Raw genomic sequence first — 8,371 nt, 5'->3', positions numbered from 1 at the left:
CCCTCCCTCCCTCCTTCCTGGATGCTGTGAGGAGAGCAGTGTTGCTCAGCCATGATTATCTGCCTCTCCACCAGCCCACAGTGATAAGGCCAAGCAGCTATGGACCAAAACCTCTGAAACCACAAACCAAAAGAAAGCTTTCCTTTTGCAAAGTAATGAAGTTGGGTTACAGAGGCTTGAGGGGACAGCCCTTGCTTATAAAATCTCTCACCCTCTCACCCTAACTGTGACAGAGATACCAGACCTGATTATAAAATGAAATTCTAAGATTATAAAATGAAATTGTTATGATGAAGAACCAAAGTCTGGGGGAAGGGTTCATCTTCCTAGACTTTGTAGCTTTCTGAACTCTGTAGGAATGGAGCTACATCACTTACTTGCTAGTATAAGTCGTAGGTTACTACGCCAATGAACTCTTGCCTAAGCTATGACCTCATTGACTTAGTACTTAGGAATTTAGCTCTTAAATCTCTCTACTGCTTTCCATAGTGGTTGTGCCAATTTGCAGTCCCACCAGCAATGTATAAGGGTACCTTTTCCCCCACATCCTCACCAACATTTATTGTTGCTTGTATTCTTGATAATTGCCATTCTGACTGGCGTGAGACGGAATCTCAGTGTAGTTTTATTTGCATTACTCTAATCGCTAGAGATGTTGAACATTTTTTTCATATATTTGTGGATCAATTATATTTCTTTATCTGTGGAAAAAAAAGAAATATAGCTCTTATGGAGACAAATGAAATCATCTTGAGTTACTGCTGCCTGTGATGAAGGCCACTGCCGCAGTCTGGCTGGGCACAAAATAACCGAGCAGCCATGAGGTTCAAACAGGAATTACTTTATTGCCTGAACTCTCTCCGCCCTCCACCGGGCTCCAAGCGAACTCAGCGGTAACTCCAAAGTAGCGGGCGGGCGCCCTATTGCCGGATAGCAGGGGTCTATATACAACTGAATACACAGCCTGCCCCAATCCAGCATCATCCAGTCACAGCAATTATACACAGCTTAACTTAATTATCATCATCTTAATGGCTTGCTGGTGTCACCTCTCAACCACTCCTCTGGCAATGCCAGGCACCATCCCAACTCGGCTGTGGCTCTCAACAGGCCACTTTGCAAAACAGGTTGAAAGACCTAAGCAATCTCATTCTGCTTGGGACCTCATTTTGCTCTGAACCTTAACCTCTGACCTACTGTAGTCCTAAAGTCAGGAAAATACTACAGAAAAGCTCTGTGGAAACAGTTCTCGGAAAAGCCGCAGGTGGTGATCACCTAAGATAGGCCAAGATAACCACATATCTGAAATTCCAGATGGCCCCCACCTAGGTGTGGTGACCAGTATCTAAACTAGAAGCCCTGCAGTTTGGCATGTACCCCCCTTGCGACATCCTCACGATTTAAACCAATCAATTTTAAGAGCGTCAACCCCTTGAACTAACCAATAATTCTTTCCAGATTCTTTCCCGCCACTTGATACACTAGTCATGTTTTAGAGTTCTTATTTGATTTTCCCGCAGTGTGTGATGATTTGCTGAGATGCTATGATGTATGTGGGGGTCCCTGCCTTCTCCAAAGAATGTATAAAACTGCTGCAAACCCTGAGCTCCGGGCCTCTTAGCGTCACCTGTTGCTGTGTTTGCGCGGAGGACCGAGCTAGCCCGCAATAAACACCTCTTTGCTGCTTACATCGATCTTGGTCTCTGGTGGTCTTTAGGGGGTCCCGAATTCGAGCATAACAAGGTGTTCTACACTTAACATAAATTCCCTGTGCATCTGAACGCGACATTCACCTTCACCACCTGTAGGCTATTACGTCCCAGGTATCACTCCGGTCACCCCAGCTCTGGTTCCCTTCACTACCCTGTAGTGGGAGCTATGAATTCTGCCCTGTCCTATAGACTCAGCATTGGTGAATCCCCACAAACTGACGAGATTCTACTACAACCTTCAGTAGCACCGTGAGCTTGGCCAAACTTCTACAGGAGCGTGGCGTCTCTGCTAAAGTGTACCCCAGCCCCGTTTCAGAAAACCCCTTTCTCCAACCTTTCCTAAAGCCCTACTCTCCCTTCCATACCAAATTCCCCATCTCACTCATCATGCCCTTGTCCCTTGCCCTTTGAGCCCCAAATACATCTCTGAAAAATTTTTGGCCTCCTGTCCAGCTGAAACAATCCTCCAGGAGATGTATGGCTTGAGAACTCCTGAAACCCTCCTGGCGTGGGCCAGTTGAAGATGAACAGGCATAGCCAGAGTGCTCAAGATCCCGACACCCAGGAGAATGGAAAATGCCAAGAGGCAGAAATTGGTCTTCAAAAATCAGACTCTGCTCTTTATTTCAATTCAGGTAGCAGCTTATTGGTTGGGCTGAGGATGAATCAGTCTTCCAGTCATGGTGGGCAAGCTTTGGTGCCCCTATTTGCCCATCCTCACCCAAAATGAGTATCCTGAAGGAGGAGTGGAGCTCATCATTAACTGACCTCTTGTACAGATTAGCACATGAAGGATAGATTCACACTGACCGAGCAATCTGGTCTGACTTGAAAGAAAAGGAATGTTGCAGAGGGTTGTGAATGAGAGGGCAGAGGAGGCATTGAAACAGACTGGGGTGAGGTCCTTGTGGAAGAAGCCTAGTAAATTGAAAGTATAAATGAGTAGCTATGAGTGTTTGGACACAGAAAAGGAAGAAAGGTTTAACAGACTCCTTCAGTTGAGTTCTCTTGTCTTGAAAATAAAAAGTGAATAGAGCCAGGTGCAGTAGCACCTGCCCATAATCCCAGCAGCTGGGAAGACTGAGGCAGGAAGATTGAGAGTTCAAAGCCAGCCTCAGCAATAGTGAGGTGCTAAGCAACTCAGTGAGACCCTATCTTTAAATAAAGTACAAAATAGGGCTGGGGATATGGCACAGTGGTTGAGTGCCCCTGAATTCAATCCCTGGTATCCCCCCAAATTAGTCAGGGTTCTCTAGAGGAACAGAATCAACAGGAAGCATAATTATAAAAATGGGAATTATTAAGATGGCTTATGCAACCAGAAGCTGGATAGTCCACAATGGCCATTTGCAGACTAGAGAGCTGGAAGAACCAGTAGCTGTGCAGTCCAAGAGGCTGAAGCCTCAGTACAAGAGGGATCAATGGTGCTACCCTAGTCAGAGACTGCAGGCTTCTGGAAACTCTCTGGACAATTACTGGCACTGTCTGCTTTGGAAGAGTGAAGAATCAAGAGTCTGATGTCCTCAGGTGATGGCAGCAGCGATCAACAACCCATTCAAGAAGAATGGAGCTTGCATCTGCTGCTGCTCCCTTGCTCTTCCAACTTTTATTCCATCCAAGCCATCATCCTATTGGACAGTGCTGCCCATGCTTAAGGAGGGTCTTGACTTCAGTTGGCTATCCCACATGCCAATCATTCCTAGACACACCCTCATTGACACACCCATCAGCCTCTTAATCATTGACATCCCTTAATCCAATCAAGTGGATGATTCAAATTGACCATTACATACCCCCCTCCAAAAAAAGTGAATAGGAAATAAATTCAGTAATATTAAAACACATCAGAAAACTGAACTTGCTGACACCTTTACTTCTGGTGAACAAAAGCAGGGAGAACCTGCCTCGAAGGATGGGAAGAGGATGATTGCTCAGAGAAAGTTCTTCTAAAGGGTTGGGGTAGTGACCTCCGTCTCTTACTCAGACAGTAGCGAGATGCTCAAATGTTACTGTGCTAATGTCTGGTTAAACTATGCATCTCTCTAATGGTGTGCTCATAGTATTAGTAAAACAAGGAATTTTATGCTTTTCATTAGATCATAAGCTGAGACTCCTTTTTTCCTGTTTTCAGGTCTTTGAGACACTGTGGGCTCAAACACTAACTAAATTCTTTTGTATTCATGACTACTGAAAGCTCATTTTCCAATTTATATTTTTATACAATATCCAAAAAAAGCAGGTAGGGATTTGAATGGATTTACTTTAAAAAGGAAAATATGGGTAAATTGGAACCAAGAAAAATTCTTTTTAGAATACTTTTTCTGGATAATATAGTGGCTAAGAAAGACAAACATCAATTTCATGTCTTTCAAATTTCCTTGGAGATTGGAAGGAGTTAAACCAAAGGTGCAATCTTTAGGAATTGGGTTATGTTGTATATTTATATATGTAAACATATTTTTGTAAGGAAAATTTTTTTCTCTGCATATTTTTAGTGAGAGATGACATGCATTTGCACAAAAATTTGCAGGCACATTAAATTTTTATAAATTAAAGTATAACCCAGGTGCCTGCTTTGAGATTGTGTTGTTGTTATTTTGTCTTTTTCCCTAATAAAACACATTTCATCATACAGTATCTATAGAATTAGAGAACAAACAAACAAACAAAATCCCTGTGCAAACAAATCAAACCCACTGCTGTTATAATGGTTAAGAAACAGTGTCTGGGGCTGGGGTTGTGGCTCAGTGGTACAGCGCTTGCCTAGCACATGTGAGGCCCTGGGTTCGATCCTCAGCACCACATATAAGTAAAGATATTGTGTGCAACTACAACTAAATATATATATATATATATATTTAAATTTAAAAAAAGAAATTACATCAAATTTCATATAAAAGCCCCATGTAACCTCTACTCGGGGGGCTCAGAACTTCAGAGCACTAGGTCACCTGGGTCCACTGGCATAAATAAACCTGAGTTCTCCAACCCTTCCAGTGGTGCTTGGTCTCTTGCTAAGCATGATTGCCATAACATTTTCTATAAATTTCTCACCCTCTCACCCTAACCACAGAAAGGAACAAAGACAGCCCTTCTAGATGAATATGTTTCTAGAACAGAATCCTTCCCTTCTGTAAGTCTTTTGGGGCCTAGCTACATTCCTTAGTGTTTCTTTTCCTAATATAAATTTAGACCTGGGACCAATAAATCACAGGTCTCCAGCCAAATCTAGCACAACCACATTTGGGGGGTTTTGTTTTGTTTTGTTTTGGTTTTGGTTTTGGTACTGAAGGTTGAACCCAGGGGTGCTTTACCTCTGAGCTATGTCCCCAGTCCTCTTTTTTAAAAAAATTATTACTTTTTAAATTTTGAGATAGGTCTAGTTAAGTTGCTAAGGCTGGCTCCAAACTTGCAATCCTCCTCTCTCAGCCTCCCACATAAGTAGGATTATAGATGTGTCCCACCTCGCCCAGCCCACCTCATGTTTTTGTATAGCCCATCAGAGGAGAATGGCTTTCACATTTTTCAAAAGCTAAAAAAAAAAAAAAAAAATCAAAAGAAGAATATTTTGTGATGATGAAAACAACACAAAATTCTAATTTAATCAGCCCCAAATAAAGTTTTACTGGAGCCCAGCCACTATCCAACAACACTGTCTGTGGCTGCTTTGGAGTAGCTGGAATCGAATGATTGCCACGCTCATCTCTTCACATCACTGTCTGGCGTGGTAAAAATGGCAAAGATGTAAAAATTCACCAGCATTTCAAGTGCCATGCACATTATATTCCACAATATTTTACTTTTCCAATTACCTATCCATCATGCCAAAATAAGAAAAGTGGATTTAGAATACTGTGCTTCTAGGGAACAGTGGAGCATAGATTATTTATCTTCTTAGGTGGCAAAACATTGTGTTTATTAAGCCATGGCAGGAAGCTGAGCTAAAAGAATACAATACACATCAATTTTTTTCAAACTGAGCACTCATCATAATATTTCCAACTTACAGAAAGCAACCATCAGAAAAATAAGAAAATTTAAAACATTATATCTCATCATAGCAGAATTTCTTCACAAAAATGAAAACTTGGCTGTAACCAAAGTGAGTTTCCTGTGCTTCGTTTGTTAACCAGGCAAGGAAAACCATTTATTCCTGGTGAGTTAACTAAACTGTGTTTAATTGCAGCAGCAAAAAGAAAGAAAAAATAAAGTTCAGAGAAAATAAATTTATTTAAAACCATTAGCCTTGATGAGAACATTTGCTTAAGGAGTTGTAAGTACTGGGAACAGTATCAGTAGTTGTTGGGGGAAGTCCTAAAAAAAGATATATCCATGTCAAATTCATGCAGTTCAAACCCCTGGAATCTATGAATGTGACCCCGGAAACAAAGGTCTCTGCCTATGGATTTAAATTAAAGATCTTGAGATGAGATTATCCTGAATTATGTAGGTGGACCCTAAATCCAATGTCAAGTGTCCTTATAAGAGATAGAGAAGAGACACACGGGAAAAGAGATGGTGTGGAAATGGAGACTGAAATTGGAGTGATGTGGCCACAAGCCAAGGAAATCAGGAACTACCAGAAGTTGAAAAAGACAAAGAACAAATTCCCTCATAGACCCTCCCGAGGGAGAGGGTATGTGGCTTGCCAACACCTTGATTTCAGACTTCGGGCCTCCAGAACTGTTTAGGAAAACATTTATGTTGCCCAGTGCAGTGGCCCAAGCCTGGAATTCCAGTGACTCAGGAAGCTAAGACAGGAGACCTGCAAGTCGAAGCCAGCCTGTCTCTTTAAAAAGATTTTAAAAAATAAATTAAAAGGACTAGGGGTATAGCTCAGTGGTAANTTTTTTTGGGAATTTGCTTCACTTAGCATTATATTCTCCAACTCCATCCATTTGCCTGCAAATGCCGTGATTTTATTCTCTTTTATTGCTGATAATATTCCATTGTGTATATATGCCACATTTTCTTTATCTGTTTTATGGGGGGTTTTTTTCTTCTTCTTCTTCTTTTGGTACCAAGGATTTAACCCAGGGGCACTTAACTGCTGAGCCACATCTCCAGCCTGTTTTTTGTTTTTAATTTTGAGACAAAGTCTCACTAAGTTGCTTAAGACTCACTGAATTGCTGAGACTGGCTTTGAACTTGTGATCCTCCTGCCTCAGCTTCTGGGATTACAGGCATGTGTCACTGAGCCCAGCCATTACATAGCTTATCAGCAGATATTTGCCCCCAAATATTAGAATCTCTCTATCATGTGTTACTGAACCTATCTATCATGCAGTACTGAATCATGTGTACACCAGGAGTGTCACAGTAAACTTGATTCAATCTCATTCCTTCCCCATCTTCAGTTCCATGAGTTTTGACTTGGCCTATTACCAGCAGTTTAATGGATTACCAGTGGTTACCAGTGGTAAAGAATTACTGTGATTCTTTTTTTTTTTTTTTTTTAGCTCAGGCTAAAATTGAAATTTTTCTGAATGAGAACTGCCCTCAACTTTGGTTACAGAACACTGAGTGGCTTTAGAACTTAGCTTTTGCAACATACTTGATAATGCTTTAATGAACTCAACCTAATATTAAGAGCACTGATATGCAAAACTTCAACAGCGGCAAGGTCATTGTGATGACAACTAACATTTTCTTTTCTCCATATTTCTATGGGTGCATTCTAGTCAAACTAACAGAGTCAGTGACAAGTGACATCGAACTGCATTATATGCTTTCTGTGTTGTCAAAAGCTGAAACAAGAATTGAGCTCTCCATGTTCATACAAATTTGAGCAGATATATTTTCCAAGCTCAAACTACAGTTCCACCTCCATAAAAGTGTAAAGAAAATTTCCAAATTACAAAATCTATCTCACTGTGCAATGGAGTCACTTCAATGGAAGTAAATAACTTGCCCGCTGAAAGGCAAGTTTCCGGAAAAGAATCTAATAGATTATATAATGATAATTATATAATGATCAGTTAAAATCATATACTATGCAGGATGGCAAATTCCAGTAATCCCAGCAACTCAGGAGGCTGAGGCAAGAGGATCGAAAATTTCAGGCCAGCCTGGGCAACCTATTGAGACCCTGTCTCAAAAGTAAAAATTAGAAGGCTGGGGTTGTAGCCCGTGGTACAGCGCTTGCCTCACACGCAAGACCCTGGGCTCAATCCCCTGCACCACATTAAAAAAGTAAATGAGTAAAAATAAAGATATTGTGTCCATCTACAACCAAAAAAGTGTTTTTTAAAATTAGAAAAGTTGGGGACTTGGGCATAGCTTTGTGTTACAGCGCTGGCCTAGCATACTCAGGGCCCTGGGTTTGATCCCCAGTCCCACATCAAAAATAAATAAATAAATAAATAAATGGGGGTGGGGCTGGCAGTGAAGCCCAGGGGTAGGACACTTGCCTAGGATGAGCAAAGCCCTGGGTTCAACTGCTGCTGACCTCAGCGCACACCTGTAATCCCAGTGGCTTTGGAGGCTGAGGCAGGAGGATCATGAGTTCAAAGCCAGCCTCAGCAATTTAGTGAGGCCCTAAATAACTCAGCAAGATCCTGTCTCTAAATAAAATACAAAAAAGGGCTGGGGGGATGTGGCTCAGTGGTTGAGTGCCCTAGAGTTCCATCCCTGGTACAAAAAAAAAAAAAAAGACATTT

The sequence above is a fragment of the Marmota marmota genome, unplaced genomic scaffold (genome assembly GCF_001458135.2).
Source record: "Marmota marmota marmota unplaced genomic scaffold, marMar, whole genome shotgun sequence".
Lineage (NCBI taxonomy): Eukaryota > Metazoa > Chordata > Mammalia > Rodentia > Sciuridae > Marmota > Marmota marmota.
This window is presented reverse-complemented; position numbering follows the sequence as displayed.